Source organism: Coregonus lavaretus (genome assembly GCF_964263955.1).
Source record: "Coregonus lavaretus genome assembly, chromosome: 15".
Lineage (NCBI taxonomy): Eukaryota > Metazoa > Chordata > Actinopteri > Salmoniformes > Salmonidae > Coregonus > Coregonus lavaretus.
The window spans coordinates 49,801,997-49,825,186 of NC_140002.1; positions in this window are offsets into that span (position 1 = coordinate 49,801,997).

Sequence of the window (23,190 nt, forward strand, 5' to 3'; positions counted from 1 at the left end):
GAGGGACGGTGGCATTGTTCCTATATGGATTCCTGCTCCTGTCTCTGTGGAGACCTTCACTGCAAGGAGGTAGGACCCCCTTTACTATGGATATGTATTCATATACACACCTGTGTTTCAGGTGCCTCTCTAAACTTGTACATACAAAAAAATGAGGGTTCCTCAAGGGTTCTTTGGTAAGGGTGATGGTTCTATGTGGAACTATAACGACACAAATAACCCTTTGAGCTCTTCAATGGTTCTTTACAGTTCACAAAAGGGTTGTTTGCTCTTTTAGTGATAATTAAAAATTCATTCGAATATTTTGGGAGTTGGTTTATGCACAGCTCTTTTTGTGAAACCGTGATTGAGAGTGTCATTCCAGTTTATCTAATGTTTTGTGTTACTGTATGCCATTACATATTCTATATGACTATGGCTAGTGACAGTGTCTTGTGTCAATTGAGAACTGTTGACAAAAGCAGTCAGTGGTTCTTGATTCTTTCCACAGGGACCCCCAGCTGTTCCTGAGATAGCTCACTTGATTCAACATACAATTAACATAATAATATAATAAATATAATATAAAATGGTTGACCAGAATAAAAACCCTGTATGGTTCTTCAAAAGGATCTACAAAGAACCTTTCAAATTGAGAAGGTTCTATAAAGAACAATAAAAAAAGGGTTCTATATAGCCCCAAAAACAGTTGTAACCATAGCGGAACCCTGTTTTGGTGCTATATATACACTTTTTGAATGGTTCTTTATAGAACCTTAGGAAAAGGTTCTTTATAGCACCATACAGGTTCAATTTAGAACCTTATGGCTCTTTATTGAACCTTCAAAAAAGGGTTCTACAGTATATAGCACCAAAAAGGGTTCCACTATGGTAACAAGCCAAAGAACTCTTTTGGATGATGCCTTGTGCAGCACACAACAATTTTGTGCCTTAAAACAGTTTCTAAACTGGTTTTGCAATGGAGATGAGATCTGTGAGCAGGTGTGATCCAAACGCTCTCCCTGCTGCAGGCACTGAAACCATAGACCTTATCTCCTTCTCCGGATTTTGGTTGTATAGTTCACCAGCCTGGTATGCAAGGCTGGTACAAGATGCTCTAAGCTGAGCATTGATCTATGGGTGAGTCAATGGTGTTTGAGTGTTTTTAGTTGAAGTGTTTTGAATTTTGAGTGTTGTACTGATTTGCTCAGAGATGGTCAGGGATATGATGTCTTTCTTTATGTTAGATGCTTTTGTCCCTCCTAAAAATCAAGACGTATTGATGTATTATGCTATTTTGATAGATTTGTAGAACTTTCTCAACATCTTTTAGATTTCAAAGGCTTTGAAGCGTCCAACATTCTGGAGCTCTACTGTTCTGTGGAGTGACATAGAACTGGCCCGTGGAGCATTGACAGGACAGAGCTGTGTGTATTTCCCTGCTGGTATTCCCTCTGGGTGTAAGAGGAGAGCGCTCATAGTCCGAGCCCCACTCTGCTCCCCGCTCCGCTACAGTACAGGCAGTTACATCATTCAGAATTACCCACGATGCCGTACTATAGGTACACAGTGGAGACAATAGAGCTGTCTGATTGGCTGTTGGGTTTGGTTTAGCTTGTTTTGATAGGCCAGCAGAGGGTTACTGGTTCCTATGACCTCTCCGCTCACTGGAACACAGGACTTAAACAGCTCTGAGAGGTAATACATCTGTTAATAACACTGTAATAAGCATGTAATAAGATTGTAATGTCAGTATCTCACATGTCCAACCAAGGTGCGTGAACTGTGTAACCAACTGGACATGAGAAATACTGTATATTCAGCTACTGTTGGAGGAGAATGGAGGTTGAATAGAAAATGCAACTTTATTATTACACACTGATTGAAGAAAATGCCAAACCTCGCTGGTCCTTGGTAACAGTGAAATAACAGTGAGGTTTGTGGTTCAGGCTTAAGTTTATATGGAGTGTAACTCAATGAAAGGAAATGATTTGTAGAGCATGGTACAGGTTTGGATGATTGAGTTCCCCATTGAAAGGGAAATAGAGGAATACTCTATTCACAGTTGGGCCCCTCCAAGACTCTTACATCTAAGCTGATGTGAGCAATCTGTCCTGTTCTGTTGAAACATACAGAACTGTAATGTTCTTGTACAGACGATTCATGGCAGAAGGGAATTAGTAATTTTGTCCACATCACTGATACTGAATCTCACACTGTGGATTATAGCGACATCCACCCCACTGGGGTCTTGGTTACATCCAATGACAGAATATATCACTGGAGACTTGGGTTTGCGTCCCAAATTGAGGGCTCTGATCAAAGTAGTGCACTTTATAAGGGATAGGCTGTCATTTCATTTGGGGAACAACCTATACCTTTCCACTCCACCGTGCTCTTGGTCAAGTCAAATGATAGGAACAGATCACTGGAGAACATGTTCAGTTTCCTTTGAACAGAGACCACAACTCTCCCAAAACTAGATGCATTATTTTTCATTTTCTCTGAAACAGTGACGTTTCTTTCGCGAGATCCTCGGAGATCAAACATGGCATTGATGAATGACTGAAAAGACTAAAGTGTAAATAATCACTCATATAACAGATGACAAAACAGAAATAAATTCTGATAAAACGGCAGTTCCTCACAATAAAATGACAGCTCTTAATAAAGATTGTTAAAAAAAAAGACCAGATCTATACTGTCAACAAAGTGATTTGAAACTCCCAGCCTGCGTCCCAAATGACACCCTATTCCCTTTATAGTGCACTAAAGGATTCTGGTCAAAAGTAGTGCACTACATGCTGTGTATAGGCTGCCATTTGGGCTGCATAGCCATTTTTTGACATTCCCATAGGACCTATTCTTTACACATGTACACAGCAAAATCACTGGTGTTCATATCCTAGTGAAAGCAGTTTTGGTGTTGATGTGGTGTTACTTTGTGTTACTATGAATTGACTGAACGCCAGCTAATGTTGCTTTTTAAGCTGTTGTTAAAAATTTCTGTTGTTCAATCAGGGTGTCAAATTGGCCAGTGTTAACTATAATAGATTTTTCAGAGTAACATTTCTAGTGTTAATTAAGGTGTTAAATTAACTCTCATTGGTGTAAAAGAACCCCAGTGTTGGTGCTAATAACCAGTGTTAAACCAAAACCACTCCCCTCATTTCCCAGCATGCTCTATTGCTGGTTGTTTTGCATGTACATTGATTAATTAATTAATCTTATGCTACTCAAATATAAATAATGTTTTTCTAATCGAATCCAATTTGTTACTTTGACTAATTGCACCCGTTACTGAAATAGCTGTTCCAATTTAGATCTTAGTCTTCCCAACCCGACATTAATTCTGAATGCAGGTTGTGGTGAATAAAAAATTCAAAATGTTGGATATCCCCAAACCACTCTGGGTGGATTCCAATAGAAATTACACATATCTTTGCAATGTGACTTGCAGGCCTGATTTTGGCTGTAAACCATGAGTTTCAGTATGTGTTGTATGTGTTAAATCATTGAATTTTTATGATAACATATTTGCTTAGGATCTCACTTGGTGAAGCCCACAGAACTGAAAATGGATGAATGCAACAACCATGTCTCTGTCAATAACAAATACAGTCATTGGTGGTAACTCTACAATTCACTCGAAAGACAAGGCAATATACAAATAAGGCTTTACACTAAGCAGTGTGTTAATTTAACACTGAAAAGTGTGGACCCGTATAGACACTGGATCAGTGTTGAATTGAACACTCTCAGTGTTGATTTAACCCTAGAGAATTTGCTGTGAACACCATAACAGTGTAGCTTTAACATTGACCTAGTGTAAAAATCAAAATTTAAAGTGTTAAATACAAGGTATTAGTGAACACCATTACAGTGCAGCTTTAATACTGAGTTAGTGTAACATTTTAATGCCACTAGTGTTGGAAAGTACCGGTGTTAAAAGGGAAACACTTTGAAGAGTGTAAATCCAACACTGGTTCTCATTTAAACACTTCAAAAGTGTAAATTGAGCACCCACAGTGTTCAATTTACAGATAACATTTTGTATTTATGGCCAAAATAAAATGCATGCCTTTGGAATGTACAGATTTTTTTATCTGCTGCTAATGACATGATAGCTGACATTCTTCTTTCCTTTCATCAGTCTCTGTATAAGACAGAAACTTGGCTCACGTTGACACCTTTACTCTCCTCGTATGCATCTCTTTCTTGGCATCATCAGTTGATTTGTCTGTCTGTCTACCCCCTGTCAGACAAGAATATTAAAAGAGGGGATGCAGTTGCACACTGCAAAAAAAAAATATCTTTAGACTCAAAACTATCAAAATAGTATTTATATACAGTACTAGTTAAACGTTTTAAATTGTATTTGAAAAAAGAGAAAGGCCACAATATAATATTGTAGTTTAGGTGCAATTTAGATTTCGGCCACTAGATGACAGCAGTGTGTGTGCAAAGTTTCAGATTGATCCAGTGAAGCATTGCAATACTGGACTATTTTGTATCAAGTCTGCTCAAATGTGCCGATTTGGTCAATTGATACATTTTTAAGTACATAACTATAGAGAACATACAAAAATGATATGGTAATACAACATTTAAGAATACACACTCCCAGGAATGTCATACATGACAGCTCATTAGCATATACACTAACTTTCACATATCTAGATGGCCAGGCGGGGTGGGTGTGGAGCCAGAGACAGCAAGGGTTCAAACTGTAGAACCCAGTTTCTACATTTGAATATAAAAATGGATTTTGTCAAACAAAACTATGCTACATTTTATCTCTGGGACCCTCAGGATGACAAATCAGAGCAAGATTACTGAATGTAAGTACATTATTTAACTTCAGAGGTAAATGTATCAAACCAGTTGCCATGATAAGTGTTTTTGTTGTTGTGCACTCTCCTCAAACAATAGCATGGTATTATTTCACTGTAATAGCTACTGTAAATTGGACAGTGCAGTTAGATTAACAAAAATGTAAGCTTTCTGGGAACTACACATGCGGAGATCATCCGTTCACCCACACCGCGTCTCACAAAGACACGGCGGTTGGAACCAAACATCTCCAATTTGGACTCCAGACCAAAGGACACATTTCCACCGGTCTAATGTCCATTGCTCATGTTTCTTGGCCCAAGCAGGTCTCTTCTTCTTATTGGTGTCCTTTAGTAGTGGTTTCATTGCAGCAATTCGACCATGAAGGCCTGATTCACACAGTCCCCTCTAAACAGTTGATGTTGAGATGTGTCTGTGACTTGAACTCTGCATTTATTTGGGCTGCAATTTCTGAGGCTGGTAACTCTAATGAACTTATCCTCTGCAGCAGAGGTAACTCTGGGTCTTCCATTCCTGTGGCGGTCCTCATGAGAGCCAGTTTCTTCATAGTGCTTGATGCTTTTTGCGACTGCACTTGAAGAAACGTTCAAAGTTCTTCAAATTTTCTGGATTTCTTAAAGTAATGATGGACTGTCATTTCTCTTTCCTTATTTGAGCTGTTGTTGCCATAATATGGACTTGGTCTTTTACCAAATAGGGCTTCTGTATACCTTGTCACAACACAATTAATTGGTTCAAACGTATTAAGAAGGAAAGAAATTCCACAAATTAACTTTTAACAAGGCACACCTGTTAATTGAAATGCATTCCAGGTGACTACCTCAAGAAGCTGGTTGATAGAATGCCAAGAGTGGGCAAAGCTGTCATCAAGGCAAAGGGTGGCTATTTGAAGAATCTCAAAAATAAAATATATTTTGATTTGTTTAACACTTTTTTGGTTACTTCATGATTCCATATGTGTTATGTCACAGTTTTGATGTCTGCACTATTATTCTACAATGTAAAAAATAGTACAAATAAAGAAAACCCCTTGAATGAGTATGTGTGTCCAAACTTTTGACTGGTACTGTATATTCAGACCCCTTCACTTTTTCCACATTTTGTTACGTCCTTATTCTAAAATTGATTAAATTCATTTTTTCGTCATCAATCTACACATGATACCCTATAATGACAAAGTGAAAACAGGTTTTTAGAAATGTTTGCAAATTTATTTTTTGCTATGAGACTCGAAATTGAGCTCAGGTGCATCCTGTTTCCATTAATCATCCTTGAGATGTTTCTACAACTTAATTGGAGTCCACCTGTGGTAAATTCAATTGATTGGACATGATTTGGAAAGGCACACACCTGTCTATATAAGGTCCCACAGTTGACAGTGCATGTCAGAGCAAAAACCAAGCCATGAGGTCAATGGAATTTTCCGTAGAGCTCCAAGACAGGATTGTGTCGAGGCACAGATCTGGGGAATGGTACCAAAAAACATCTGAAGCATTGAAGGTCCCGAAGACCACATTGGCCTCCATCATTCTTAAATGAAATGACCAGATCTGACCACCCGTCCAAACTGAGCAATCGGGGGAGAAGGGCCTTGGTAAGGGAGGTGACCAAGAACCAGATGGTCACGCTGACAGAGCTCCAGAGTTCCTCTGTGGAGATGGGAGAACCTACCAGAAGGACAACCATCTCTGCAGCACTCCAACAATCAGGCCTTTATGGTAGAGTGACCAGACGGAAGCCACTCCTCAGTAAAAGGCACAAGACAGCCTGCTTGGAGTTTGCCAAAAGGCACCTAAAGGACTCTCAGACCATGAGAAACAAGATTGAACTCTTGGTATGAATGCCAAGTGTCACGTCTGGAGGAAACCTGGCACCATTCCTACGGTGAAGCATGGTGGTGGCAGCATCATGCTGTGGAGATGTTTTTCAGTGGCAGGGACTGGGAGACTAGTCAGGATCGAGGGAAAGATGAACGGAGCAAAGTACAGAGAGATCCTTGATGAAAACCTGCTCCAGAGCGCTCAGGACCTCAGACTGGGGCCCAGACAGAGCCCGGACTTGAACCTGATCGAACATCTCTGAGACCTGAAAATAGCTGAGAAGCAACGCTCCCCATTCAACCTGACAGAGCTTGAGAAAATCTTCAGAGAAGAATGGGAGAAACTCCCTAAATACAGGTGTGCCAAGCTTGTAGCGTCATACCCAAGAAGACTCGAGGCTGTAATCGCTGCCAAAGGTGCTTCAACAAAGTGCTGAGTAAAGGGTGTGAATACTTATGTAAATGTGATATTTCCGTTAAAAAAAATATATATAATTTTGTAAAAAATAAATAAAAAAGTGTTTTTGCTTTGTCATTATCGAGTATTGTGTGTAGATTGATGAGGAAAAAAGTACAAAGGTGCATATTGCCCAAAAGTGTGTATTGGCGCAAGTTAGAGTAAACTTACTTATATTAAATTAGAGAACCATACTGAGCTGCACAGGCAATGAGAAAATAAAACTGTGCTTTATAAACTATGACAGATTAATATAAACTGTGTTTAACAGGAAGCCCAATTCTGATATTTTTTCCACTAATCGCATCGGATCTTTTCACATCATCTCTTTTTCAGAGCTGATCTGATTGGTCAAAAGACCAATTAGTGTAAAAAAGATCAGAATTGGTCTGCCTGTGTAAACGCAGCCATAGAACCGCAGAGGTTTCGTGGTCAGTTAAGAGTCCAGAACAATGAAAATATGGATCAATGGTTATTTATGAACATATAAGGCCAAGCCCTTTGTATTTAATGAGGTCAGATTAACATGGTTATGAAATCAGCCATCCACTGTGGACTGAAGGAAGGAAGAAGGGGGAGAAGGAACTGGGCCAGTAGAGGAAATCCTTCTTCTGTTTTTCTTATTGGTCATCAGTGTTGCTGCCAAGGGCAACGTTTATTATATTCCTATAAAAGTTACAAGTCTTACAATGTTTCATGCTCTCACAGACAATCAATCAATCAATCGACCGACCGACCAATCAACCAATAAATCAATCTGGCATTCAAACACACAATCTATCAAACTATCCGATTATTTTTCTTAGAATAGCAATTTTTTTCACAATACATAAATGTCCCTGAACACAAACTCAATCTCATACCTTCCTTGATGATTGATCAGGTATTTTGGTGCTGGACTGGAACAAAAGCATGGACACCCTGTAACTCTCCAGGACCAGAACTGGTTGTGCTATGTTTCAGGTGTGTGCTTTAGTTGTGTGTGGTTTAACATGGTTGTGCTGTGTTCCAGGTGTGTACATACCTGCTGGTGTAGGTGGTGGAGCTGGGGCTGGATTAGGAGCTGGAGCAGGAGTCAGAGCTGGATTTGGACCAGGTGGAGCTGGCACAGGTTATGGGCCTGGTGGTGCAGGCACTGGATATGGGCCAGGTGGTGCAAGAATCGGATATGGGCCTGGTGGCGGAGCTGGAGTTGGACAAGGAGGTGGAGGTGGAGCTGGCGCTGGTCCAGGTGGTGCAGGCTTTGGCCCTGGAGCCGGTGGAGGTTACACCAAGCCAGGGAAGACGGGAGGTAAGGGAGAACGTTAAACTATCAACTGCCACTCCTATTTGCCATATCTTCAATTTAAGCATACTAGAAAGTGTGTGCCCTCAGGCCTGGAGGGAAGCAAACGTTATTCCCCTACCTAAGGATATTAAAGCCCCCTTCAAATAGCCAACCAATCAGCCTGTTACCAACCCTTTGTAAACTTTTGGAAAAAAGTGTTTTGGACCAGATACAATGTTATTTTACAGTAAACAAATTGACAACAGACTTTCAGCACGCTTATAGGGAAGGACATTCAACAAGCACAGCACTTACACAAATGACTGATGATTGGCTGAGAGAAATTGTTGATTAAAAGATTGTGGGGGCTGTTTTGTTAGACTTCAGTGCGACATTGACATTATCGATCATAGTCTGTTGCTGGAAAAACATATGTGTTATGGCTTTTTATCCCTGCTTTGTTGTGGATAAAGAGTTACCTGTCTAACAGCACACAGAGGGTGTTCTTTAATGGAAGCCTCTCCAACAAAATCCAGTTAGAATCAGGAATTCCCCAGCACAGCTGTCTAGGCCCCTTACCTTTTTCAATCTTTTCTAACAACATGCTGTCTAGGCTTTGAGTGAAGCCAGTGTGTCTATGTATGCAGATGACTCAGCACTATACACGTCAGCTACTACAGCAACTGAAATGACTGCAACACTTAACAAAGAGCTGCAGTTATTTTCAGAATGGGTGGGAAGGAATAAGTTAGTCCTAAATATTGCAAAAACTAAAAGCATTGTATTTGGGACAAATCATTCACTAAACCCTAAACCTCAACTAAATCTTGCAATGAATAATGTGGTAATTGAGTAAGTTGAGGAGACTAAACTGCTTGGAGTAACCCTGGATTGTAAACTGTCATGGTCAAAACATGTTGATACAACAGTAGCTAGGATGGGGAGAAGTCTGTCCATAATAAAGTGCTGCTCTGCCTTCTTAACAGCACTATCAACAAGGCAGGTCCTACAGGCCCTAGTTTTGTTGTGCCTGGACTACTGTTCAGTTGTATGGTTAGGTGCCACAAAGAGGGACTTAGGAAAATTGCAATTGGCTCAGAACAGGGCAGCACGGCTGGCCCTTGGATGTACACAGAGAGTTAACATTAATAATATGCATGTCTATCTCTCCTGGCTCAAAGTGGAGGAGAGATTGACTTCATCACTACTTGTATTTGTGAGAGGTATTGACATGTTGAATGCACCGAGCTGTCTGTTTGAAGTACTGGCACACAGCTCAGACACCCATGCATACCCCACAAGACATGCCACCAAAGGTCTCTTCACAGTCCCCAAGTCCAGAACAGACTATGGGAGGCGCACTATTCCACATCAAGTAACTCATGCAAGCAGTAAAATTAGATTTAAAAAACAGAAAAAAATACACCTTATGGAACAGCGGGGACTGTGAAGCAACACAAACATAGACACATGCATACAAACACACGATAACATACGCACTATACACACACATACACATGGATTTTGTTTTGTAGATATGTGGTAGTAGAGTACGCGCCTGAGGGCGTACACATTTAATATGTTGTGAAATCTGTTGTGAATGTATTGTAATGTTTAAAAAAATGTTTAACTGCCTTAATTTTGCTGGACTGTATCCATAATAAATACAAATACAAATACAGTATATTGCATTCAAGTCCTGCTGATACAGTGAATTATAATTGCCTTTATTTAGTCTCAAGGTTAGGATGATGACCTTCGATTAAATAAATATCTGTGTTTTCACTTGTTGGGATGTAATTCTGTTGATATGACCATTGTGTCTTGCAGCTGGCTATGGTGGTCAGGTTGTAGGCCAAGGCCAAGGAGGACTGGGGACTGGAGGTCTGGAAGAAAGAAGAGTTAGACCAGGAGGAGCTGGGGCCGGACCAGGTGGCTATGGGCCTGGAGGAGTAGGGGCCGGACCAGGTGGCTATGGGCCTGGTGGAGCAGGGGCCGGACAAGGAGTTTATGGACGTGGTGGTGGTCTAGGAGCTGGAGGCCTTGGAGCAGGTATAGTATGAGCTACTCCCTGTTTGTGTTGATATATTGGTATTTTCTTGGCTTAGAGATGTAATCAGGGCCGGACTACTGCATTTGGGGCCCCCGGGATATTTTTTGGGGGAGTGGGGGGAGGGCAGTTTTAAAGGAAATGTCCTGCTATACTAAACATTTTTCCATAAGGCTGAGAGAATATTTTGCAGTTTAAAGCTAAGTTCCTGCAATTCTACACATTTTGCTATCATATGGTATCTGGGGGCAAGTGCCTGCGTGCCCTTTCGGTAATCCGGCCCTGGATGTAATGGACAGATTCTTATTTCGATATGCATGTTGTTTAAGCAGAAAGGTGCTGTAGAAAGAAGAAACGACATTCACTATCTCTTTCACTCTCCAGGAGCTGGTGGGCAGCCTCCAGAAACAGGTAGGACATATTCCAACCTTACTGCACCACAGATCATTTAACAAACAACAACTATGGTAAGTTATACAAAAATACAATGGAGGTGTGGGACTGATGCTTGAGTCTTCCTCTCCAGGAGCTGGCAATGGAGGTCGGGGTCTTGGAGGACAGGGGGCTGGACTAGGAGCTGGAGGTCTGGGAGGAGGAGGTCTTAGACCAGGAGTCGGACCAGGAGGTCATGGACCAGGTGGAGCTGGGGCTGGGGCTGGACCAGGTGGTTATGGGACTGGTGCTGGTGCTGGTCTTGGTCTGGGCGGAGCTGTGGCTGGAGGTCTTGGTGGTGGTTACGGACTTGGCGGTGGTCTAGGTGCTGGAGGCCTTGGAGCAGGTATGAGGTTCTTGATTTGATCATCTGATAAATTATTGCTAATTTCAGTTCATTTTACAGAAATTGATTTTTGATGATTGTTGTGTTTCCACAGGAGCTGGAGGAAAGCCAGAGAAGACAGGTGAGCAACATAGACGGTTCAGGTCTGTCCTAGATTACCTTTAGGGTTCACAAACTATTGACTTGTGCTTTCAGTATATCTATATGAACACTACATACGACAAAAACCCTCCTAAAGCTTTTCAGCCTGTTTGAAAGCCTGTTTGTTGTTATCAAGAGGATGATGCAGTCGATCTTGATCTCCAGGAGCTGGCTACGGTGGTAGAGATCCTGGAGGACAGAGGCCTGGACTGGGGGCTGGAGGTTTTGGACCAGGTGGCTATGGACCAGGTGGAGCTGTGGCTGGACCAGGTGGCTATGGGCCTGGTGTTGGTTTTGGTCCTGGGGGAGCTGGTCCTGGAGTTTTTGGTGGTGGTTATGGACCCGATGGAACAGGTAAAGAACCCTGAGGTTCACAGATAGAGTACAGTCAAAGATACTTTATGTGTCCCAAATGGCACCATATTCCCTACATAGTGCACTACTTTTGTCCATAATTGTGTGCCTTTTGGGACGCACACTGACTCATGAAGTACCACCTGATCTTATCTGATCTTATGGCCTCTGTTGTTCCTCTGCTGTTTCTCCATCTTTCTACAGGAGCCAGTGGGAAGCCTTCCAAAACAGATGTGTGTGGATATTGTCTCTATGTACAGTATGCCTTTGAGATGTATGTGTTTTTGTCTGTTTGAGTTTGCATACGTGTATTTCTTGTGTTTGATCCCCAGGAGCTGGCTATATAGGTCGCAGTCCTGGGGGACAGGGGGCTGGACTAGGCGCTGGAGGCTATGGACCAGGAGGATATGGGCCTGGTTCTGGTGTTGGCCAGGGTGGAGCTGGTCCAGGTGGTTTTGGAGGTGGTCTTGGAGCTGGCGGACAAGGAGACGCCCTTGGAGCTGGTAGGGTGTATAGCCTAACTTGTATAGCCCATGAGTCTGATATATTGTAGCTTGCTACTGTAGGTGCATCTTTGGGTGCTATTAATGCTGACAAAGTCTGTGATTGCTGTAATGGAGTAAACCAAAAGCCATCTTACCATCTTTATGCACTAGCATCCATAGAATTAGGAATTAGAATACTAGAATGGACATGAACCTTCTTATGATGGTCCAAAGGTCAGCCATGTTGGTCAGGGAGTTGGTCATCCATGGTTTGCCAGTGCTGAGATAAGATATTGTGTAAAACAATGAATGTGAAGAATTTATCTGCGCTGTATGTGTATTAGCTAGGTAGCCAGACAGTTTTAGAGGAAGGATTCCATTCATTTTTCAAATTAACTGCCAATATGCCAACATTCCATTCAAGCACTCCTGAGTGGCGCAGTGGTCTAAGGCACTGCATCGCAGTGCTAACTGTGCCACTAGAGATCCTGGTTCTAATCCAGGCTCTGTCGAGACTCATGGGCGGCGCACAATTGGCCCAGCGTCGTCCAGGGTAGGGGAGGGAATGGCCGGCAGGGATGTAGCTCAGTTGATAGAGCATGGCGTTTGCAACGTCAGGGTTGTGGGTTTGATTCCCACGGGGGCCAGTATAAAAAAAAAAGATGTAAGTCGCTCTGGATAAGAGCGTCTGCTAAATGACTAAAATGTAAATGTAAGCAAGGCAGTCAATCCACAGCCATACACTGTCTGAAATCAGTTGATGATTCAGATGTACTGTAGGATCTTAATTTGATCACTCTTTTGTTGCTGATAATTTTCCTACACAGGAGGAAATGCAAACTTGTAGTGCATTTTAGTTTTGAAAAGGCGTCTATTGTTTGTAATTTCAACTTAGAAATGTCAGACTTGATTTGCCCTAACGGAAAATGTATCAACCCCTGCAAAAAGGTATATTAATTATAACTCACATAATAATTCACATTTCCTGTTTCTGCAGGATTATTTTCCTGCTGTTGCAAACTGGCTCAAATTAAGATCCTACATCTGTAGGACTTACAGTTGTATATTAAACAAGTACTGCTCATATAATCATATATGATATCTCATTTACATATAGTGCCTTGCAAAATAATTCATCCCCCTTGGCATTTTTCCTATTTTGTTGCATTACAAGCTGTAATTTAAATGGATTTTTATTTGGATTTCATGTAATGGACATACACAAAATAGTCCAAATTGGTGAAGTGAAATGAGAGAAATAACTTGTTTAAAAAAATTCTAAAAAATAAATAACGGAAAAGTGGTGCAGCATATGTATTCACCCCCTTTGCTACGAAGCCCCTAAAAAAGATCTGGCACAACCAATTACCTTCAGAAATCACAAAATTAGTTAAATAAAGTCCACCTGTGTGCAATCTAAGTGTCACATCATCTGTCACTTGATCTCAGTATATATACACCTGTTCTGAAAGGCCCCAGAGTCTGCAACATCACTACGCATGGGGCAACACCAAGCAAGCGGCACCATGAAGACCAAGGAGCTCTCCAAACAGGTCAGGGACAAGTTGTGGAGAAGTACAGATCAGGGTTGGGTTGTAAAGAAATATCCTAAACTTTGAACATCCCACGGAGCACCATTAAATCCATTATTAAAAAATGGAAAGAATATTGCACCACAACAAACCTGCCAAGACAGGGCCGCCCACCAAAACTCATGGACCAGGCAAGGAGGGCATGAATCAGAGGCAACAAAGAGACCAAAGATAACCCTAAAGGAGCTGCAAAGCTCCACAGCGGAGATTGGAGTATCTGTCCATAGGACCACTTTAAGCCATACACTCCACGGAGCTGGGCTTTATGGAAGAGTGGCCAGAAAAAAAGCCATTGCTTAAAGAAAAAAATAAGCAAACACATTTGGTGTTCGCCAAAAGCCCTGTGGTAGACTCCCCAAACATATGGAAGAGGGTACTCTGGTCAGATGAGACTAAAATTGAGCTTTTTGGCCATCAAGGAAAACACTATGTCTGGCGCAAACCCAACACCTCTCATCACCCCAAGAACACCATCCCCACAGTGAAGCATGGTGGTGGCAGCATCATGCTGTGGGGATGTTTTTCATTGGCAGGGACTGGGAAACTGGTCAGAATTGAAGGAATGATGGATGGCGCTAAATACAGAGAAATTCTTGAAGGAAACCTGTTTCAGTCTTCCAGAGATTTGAGACTGGGACGGAGGTTCCCCTTCCAGCAGGACAATGACCCTAAGCATACTGCTAAAGCAACACTTGAGTGGTTTAGAGGGAAACATTTAAATGTCTTGGAATGGCCTAGTCAAAGCCCAGACCTCAATCCAATTGAGAATCTGTGGTATGACTTAAAGATTGCTGTACACCAGTGGAACCCATCCAACTTGAATGAGCTGGAGCAGTTTTGCCTTGAAGAATGGGCAGAAATCCCAGTGGCTAGATGTGCCAAGCTTATAGAGACATACCCCAAGAGACTTGCAGCTGTAATTGCTGCAAAAGGTGGCTCTACAAAGTATTGACTTTGGGGGGGGGGGGGGGGGGGGTGAATAGTTATGCACGCTCAAGTTTTCTGTTCTTTTGTCTTATTTCTTGTTTGTTTCACAATAAAAAATATTTTGCATCTTCAAAGTGGTAGGTATGCTGTGTAAATCAAATGATACAAACCCCAAAAAAACAATTTTAATTCCAGGTTGTAAGGCAACAAAATAGGAAAAATGCCAAGGGGGGTGAAACTTTCGCAAGCCAATGTATACACTCCATGGCCAGTTGATTAGGTACACCCATTGCCTCCAGAACAGCCTGAATTCTTCGGGGCATGGATTTTACAAGGTGTTGGAAAAGTTCCACAGGGATGTTGGTACATGCTGATGCAATGGCATCACGCAGTTGCTGTAGATTGGACAGCGGTACATTCATGCTGCGAACAGCCCATTCCATCTCATCCCAAAGATGCTCAATTGGGTTTGGTCACCAACAATGTTCAGATACGCTGTGGCGTTAAATCGTTGCTCAATTGGTATCAAGGGACCTAAGGTGTACCAGGAAAACATTCCCCATACCAGTACACCACCGCCACCAGCCTGTACCGTTGACACCAGGCAGGATGGGTCCATGAACTCATGCTGCTTATGCCAAATCCTGAATCTGCCATCAACATGACGCAACAGGAACTGGGATTCGTCGGACCAGGCAATGTTTTTCCACTCCTCTATTGTCCAGTGTTGGTGATGGCGTGCCCACTGGAGCCGCTTCTTCTTGTTTTTAGCTGATAGGAGTGGAACCCGGTGTGGTCGTCTGCTGCAATAGGCCATCCGTGACATAGACTGACGAGTTGTGTGTTCCAACATGTCGTTCTACACACCACTGTGCGCCGTTATTTGTCTGTTTGTGGTCGTTGCCATTCTCCTTTGACCTCTCTCATCAACAACCTGTTTTTGCCCACAGGATTGCCGCTGACTGGATGTTTTTTGTTTATCTCACCATTCTCGGTAGACCCTAGACACTGTCTTGCGTGAAAAGCCCAGGAGAGCAGCCGTTTCTGAGATAATGTCTGTAGGAGTAATACATATTTGTGAACTGGGTAGTGTACCTAATAAACTGGCTGGTGAGTGTATATCATATAATATTTACATATATACATGCATATATCATATAATAACACTCACAGCTTTCCAAGAAAACAAAATCTGAGACATTTATGGTCTGTTTACATATATTTTAGAGGGTATTTATACCGAAAATGTATAGAAAAGCCATATCAACTATATTCATAATTGACTGTATTCCATTACACAATTTCTGATACATCACACGCCTTAATTAAGCAGGAAAATGTATCACCAATGCCTCTACTGCCATTAATTCTAATTTGACTGGGTTTGGATTTCTCCCTGACCAAGATGGCTACCATTTTCGCCCCATTATGGAACTTTGAGTTTTTTTTTTTTTTTTTTTTTTTTTTTTCCACCTTTATTTAACCAGGTAAGCCAGTTGAGAACAGGTTCTCATTTACAACTGCGACCTGAATTACATGACATAGCCCCTCTAGTAATTTAATAGGATCTCTATGCTAGCATCACACTAAAATGCCCTCAAATCTGTTATTTCTACGCAGGAGCTGGAGGGAAACCTGTAAAACCATGAAATTACAGCTACAGTACAGTGAGGGAAAAAAGTATTTGATCCCCTGCTGATTTTGTACATTTGCCCACTGACAAAGACATGATCAGTCTATAATTTTAATGGTTTATTTGAACAGTGAGAGACAGAATAGCAACCAAAAAATCCAGAAAAACGCATGTCAAAAATGTTATAAATTGATTTGCATTTTAATAAGGGAAATAAGTATTTGACCCCCTCTCAATCAGAAAGATTTCTGGCTCCCAGGTGTCTTTTATACAGGTAACGAGCTGAGATTAGGAGCACACTCTTAAAGGGAGTGCTCCTAATCTCAGCTTGTTACCTGTTTAAAAGACACCTGTCCACAGAAGCCATCAATCAATCAGATTCCAAACTCTCCACCATGGCCAAGACCAAAGAGCTCTCCAAGGATGTCAGGGACAAGATTGTAGACCTACACAAGGCTGGAATGGGCTACAAGACTATCGCCAAGCAGCTTGGTGAGAAGGTGACAACAGTGGGTGCGATTATTCGCAAATGGAAGAAACACAAAATAACTGTCAATCTCCCTCGGCCTGGGGCTCAATGCAAGATCTCACCTCGTGGAGTTGCAATGATCATGAGAACGGTGAGGAATCAGCCCAGAACTACACGGGAGGATCTTGTCAATGATCTCAAGGCAGCTGGGACCATAGTCACCAAGAAAACAATTGGTAACACACTACGCCGTGAAGGACTGAAATCATGCAGCACCCGCAAGGTCCCCCTGGTCAAGAAAGCACATAAACAGGCCCGTCTGAAGTTTGCCAATGAATATTTGAATGATTCAGAGGAGAACTGGGTGAAAGTGTTGTGGTCAGATGAGACCAAAATCGAGCACTTTGGCATCAACACAACTCGCCGTGTTTGGAGGAGGAGGAATGCTGCCTATGACCCCAAGAACACCATCCACACCGTCAAACATGGAGGTGGAAACATTATGCTTTGGGGGTGTTTTTCTGGTAAGGGGACAGGACAACTTCACCGCATCAAAGGGACGATGGACGGAGACATGTACCGTCAAATCTTGGGTGAGAACCTCCTTCCCTCAGCCAGGGCATTGAAAATGGGTCGTGGATGGGTATTCCAGCATGACAATGACCCAAAACACACGGCCAAGGCAACAAAGGAGTGGCTCAAGAAGAAGCACATTAAGGTCCTGGAGTGGCCTAGCCAGTCTCCAGACCTTAATCCCATAGAAAATCTTTGGAGGGAGCTGAAGGTTCGAGTTGCCAAACGTCAGCCTCGAAACCTTAATGACTTGGAGAAGATCTGCAAAGAGGAGTGGAACAAAATCCCTCCTGAGATGTGTGCAAACCTGGTGGCCAACTACAAGAAACGTCTGACCTCTGTGATTGCCAACAAGGGTTTTGCCACCAATACTTATTTCCCTCATTAAAATGCAAATCAATTTATAACATTTTTGACATGCGTTTTTCTGGATTTTTTTGTTTTGTTGATTTGTTTTTGACAGTTTGCGATGGAGCCGGGCTTGGATTTCATTCAAGTCCTAAACCCTTATCTACCCAGTGGGTTTTTAGAACATTATTCTCAGTGTTCTATTCTGGATTTTTATTTTAAATGTCTTTTACATTAACATCAGAAAAATGTGCCCACAATGCACTGATGCCATGTGTTGGATTCATGTAAAACATAACATCATCATTCCTCCTGTGTTCCCATTAGGGTATGGAGGCCTTGGAGCAGGGTGGGGCCACAATGCAATGATCCCATCATGTGTTGGATTCATGTAACACATCAAAACATAATGTCTCTACTGTGTTCCCATCAGGGTATGGAGGCCTCGGAGCTGGGGGACTGGGATCGAGAGGTTCAGGTCAGGGGGCTGGAGGTCTTGGAGCAGGCCAAGGTCTTGCAGCCGGCCGAGGAGATGGATACAGACCTGGAGGAGGCTACAGTGGTCCTGCTGGTGGTCTATACCCTGGAGCTGGAGCTGGAGGGGCGGGGGCAGGCCAGAAACCTCCCAAAACAGGTATAGGCTCTAGGAGGATAGGGGTAGGGGTGGAATGACCAGAGCCGTATGTCATAGGTATACAGAGTTTGGTCAGCTCTGTATGGCCACCTGGCTATCACCTGATTATTCTGTGCATTTCTCTCACCCTTTTTCATCTGCATTAGGAGCAGGAAGTACACTAGGAGGAGATGGATATGGGCCTGGTGGTGCTGGTGGATATGGGCCTGGTGGCGCAGGAACTGGGCCTGGTGGCGCAGGTGGATATGGGCCTGGTGGCGCAGGAACTGGGCCTGGTGGCGCAGGTGGATATGGGCCTGGTGGCGCAGGAACTGTGACTGGTGGTGCAGGAACTGGGCCTGGTGGCGCAGGTGGATATGGTCCTGGTGGCACAGGAACGGGGCCTGGTGGCGCAGGTGGATATGGTCCTGGTGGCGCAGGAACTGGGCCTGGTGGTGCAGGAACTGGGCCTGGTGGTGCAGGAACTGGGCCTAGTGGTGCAGGTGGAGTTGGCCCTGGTGGTTTTGGGCCTGGTGGTGCAGCTGTGCCAGCTGGAGGTTAGTAAGGGTTTATAAAACAGAGAGCGACAACAGTGATATAATCGTGCTATGACATCCACAGAGAACATACAAACAAAAACAGAGTGAGGCTGAACACTATATCATTGTGCAAAGTATATAAATTAGACCGAGTGGGAAATGAAGGGAGAAGATATGCAGTACAATGCACCTCATTAAGATGAATTATGTATATTGTTGCAGCACCAGTACTTCCACAGACTGGAGTCCCTGGGGGTGGAGCAAGAGAGAAAAGCGGTTGGAAGGCCAATAAACAAGTGCCAGGTAAACTACATATCCCAGAGGCCTAACCCATATCTTACTGCAGTACAGATGTAAAGGTTGTAGTTTTCTTTCTATATACAGATGCAGTTTTGTTTTGTCATATTCCTTACTTTATCAAAACAGGTGTTGGAGTACCTGGACTCTATCAAGGTGGAATCGTACCTAGTCAAGGTATGTCTGCCAAGATGTTCTGTTTTGGTTGATATGTTGTGAGATGAGCTGAGATGAGACAATAAGTTACATGTCTGCTTTTGCAAAACTTTGCTTTGCTGCTCACTCATTTCTCCTCCATTATTGTGTTTAGGTTTCGGAGGGCGTGGGGTTCTACCAGGTGTTGCCACTGGATCCGGACTTGCTCTCCAGACAGGTGAGTCTGTCATCCACCTGTTGAAATACTGACCTTCGACCCCTAACCTAACTTTGCACCCCTAACTGTTGACCTTGGTCTCATCTTCCCTACAGGGGCAGGTGTGCTGGGCCAGGGTGGAGTTGGAGCTGGCACTGGAGCTGGAGGTAATGGTTTATCAAACAGAAAGAGACAACAGTGTTATAATTTATTTTATAAGACTTGAAAATACAGTGAGCTCCAAAGGTATAGAGACAGTGACAATTTTGTTGTTTTGGCTCTGTACTCCAGCAATTGAAATGATATGAGGTTAAAGGGCAGACTGTCAGCTTTAATTTGAGGGTATTTTCATCCATATCGGGTGAACCGTTTAGAAATTACAGCACCTTATGTACAAAGTCCCCCACATTCTAGAGGACCAAAATTATTCACTTACAGTGCATTCGGAAAGTATTCAGACCCCTTGACTTTTTCCACATTTTGTTATGTTACAGCCTTATTTTAAAATGGATTAAATAAATGTTCCTCATCAATCTACACACAATACCCCATAATGACAAAGTGAAAACAGACAAATCAAAACCAGAAATACATTATTTACATAAGTATTCAGACCATTTGCTATGAGACTTGAAATTGAGCTCAGGTGCATCCTGTTTCCACTGATCATCCTTGAGATGTTTCTACAACTTCATTGGAGTCCACCTGTGGTAAATTCAGTTGATTGGACAGGCACACACCTGTCTATATAAGGTCCCACAGTTGACAGTGCATGTCAGAGCAAAAACCAAGCCATGAGGTCAATGGAATTGTCCGTAGAGCTCCGAGACAGGATTGTGTCGAGGCACAGATCTGGGGAAGGGTACCAAAACATTTCTGCAGCATTGAAGGTCCCCAAGATCACAGTGGCCTCCATCATTCTTAATTGGAAGAAGTTTGGGACCACCAAGACTCTTCCTAGAGTTGGCCGCCCTAAAAAACTGAGCAATCGGGGGGGGGAGGGCCTTGGTCAGGGAGGTGACCAAGAACCAGATGGTCACTCTGACAGAGCTCCAGAGTTCCTCTGTGGAGATGGGAGATTCTTCCAGAAGAACAGCCATCTCTGCAGCACTCCACCAATCAGGCATTTATGGTAGAGTGGCCAGACGGAAATCACTCCTCAGTAAAAGGCACATTACAGCCTGCTTGGAGTTTGCCAAAAGGCACCTAAAGGACTCTCAGACCATGAGAAACAAGATTTTCTGGTCTGATGAAACCAAGATTGAACTCTTTGGCCTGAATGCCAAGTGTCACATCTGGAGGAAACCTGGCAACATCCCTACGGTAAAGAATGGTGGTGGCAGCATCATGCTGTGGGGATGTTTTTCAGCAGCAGGGACTGGGAGACTAGTCAGGATCAAGGGAAAGATGAACGGAGCAAAGTACAGAGTGTTCCTTGATGAAAACCTGCTCCAAAGGTCTAAGGACCTCAGACTGGGACAAAGGTTTACCTTCCAACAGGACAACGACCCTAAGCACACAGCCAAGACAATGCAGGAGTGGCTTCGGGACTCTGAATGTGCTTGAGTGGCCGAGACAGATTCCAGACTTGAACCCGATCAAACATCTCTGGAGAGACCGGAAAATGGCTGTGTAGCGACGCTCCCCATCCAACCTGACAGAGCTTGAGAGGATCTGCAGAGAAGAATGGGAGAAACTCCCCAAATACAGGTGTGCCAAGCTTGTAGCGTCATACCCAAGAAGACTTGAGGCTGTAATCGCTGCCATAGGTGCTTCAACAAAGTACTGAGTAAAGGGTCTGAATACTTAGATAAATGTGACTATTTCAGTTTATTTTTGTTGCAAACATTTCTAAAAATCTGTTTTTGCTTTGTCATTATGGGTTATTGTGTGTAGATTGATGAGGGGGCTGTAACGTAACAAAATATGGATAAAGTCAATGGGTCTGAATACTTTCCGGATGCACTGTATATGTCTATTAAAGTAGTAAAAAGTTAAGCATTTGCTGTTTGTTCTGGTTGTTTCAGATTGTTTTGTGCCCTATAGAAATTCATGGCAAATAATGTAGATCTCAGTGACTTTGAAAGAGGGGTCTCAAAGGAGCATAAGAGCATAGTGTGTGCATGTGTCTCAGTCACCAGATCTCAACCCAATTGAACACTTATGGGAGATTCTGGAGCGGCACCTGACATAGCGTTTTCAACCACCATCAACAAAACACCAAATTATGAAATTTCTCGTGAAAGAATGGTCACATCTCTCCAATAGAGTTCCAGACACTTGTAGAATCTATGCCAAGATGCATTGAAGCTATTCTGGCCCAACGCCCTATTAAGACACTTTATGTTGGTGTTTCCTTTATTTTGGCAGTTACCTGTACATTAATATACATTAAATACATTGTACATAATGTATATTTTTCTCCTCAGGTGGCAGAGGCAGTTTAAATGGAGTGTTCCGTGGATATCCCCTCATATCACCTAAATCTGGAGGTACTGGACACTCAGCCTGGTCTCATACACTAGACGTAACATAGTAAACATAAATCCGGGACCCTCAAATTAGTATGATATGTTACGTTTGGTATGGTTACATGAGACTTAAGGTAAAAACTAAAGTAGGTTGGTTGGTCGGAGTGGATGGGTGGGCGTATAAAGTGAACGTCTAGCAACCCAAAAGTTGCGAGTTCATCATGGACAACTTTAGCATTTTAGCTAATTAGCAACTTTTTAACTATTTAGCATGTTAGGTAACCCTTCCCCTACCCCTAACTTGAACCCTTTTAGCTAACCCTTCCCCTAACCCTAACCTTAACCCTTTAACCTAACTCCTAAACTTTACCCTAACCCCTAACCCTAACCCCTAGCCTAGTTAATATTACCCAGCTAGCTAACGTTAGCCACCCAGCTAGAATTCGTAACATATCATAAGTTTAGCAAATTCAGAACATATACAGTTGAAGTCGGAAGTTTACATACATTAAGGTTGGAGTCATTAAAACTCGTTTTTCAACCACTCCACACATTTCTTGTTAACAAACTATAGTTTTGGCAAGTCGGTTAGGACATCTACATTGCATGACACAAGTAATTATTCCAACAATTGTTTACAGACAGATTATTTCACTTATAATTCACTGTATCACAATTCCAGTGGGTCAGAAGTTTACATACATCAAGTTGACTCAGCTCCTTGATATGGATGGATCATGGATGGATTATCTTGTCAAAGGAGAAATGCTCACTAACAGGGATGTAAACACATTTGGGCACAACATTTGAGAGAAATATGCTTTTTGTGCGAATTTCAGCTCATGAAACATTTTGTTCAGTATAAATGGTGTGTCCCGGATTTACGTACAGAATAATACGAAATGTTCTGAGACCAGGTTGGGACACTAGAAAACCAGAACAACAATCCACAATCCATATCTATTATCCTGCTATTTCTCTCTCTTTGCTTATTTCCTTCCACCTCTTTCTCCTCTTCTTCTCTTCCATTTTAAGGGGCTGGAGGCAAATCGGCTAATTCCCAGGCCAAGCTTGCTGCTAAATACGGTAAGACTGAATTAATAATTCATCCTTTAGGAAGGTGGTAGGTGGTAGGTTTACGGTAAGACTATATAAACTAGTCCTTAGGAAGATGGTAGGTTTGTTGACATAG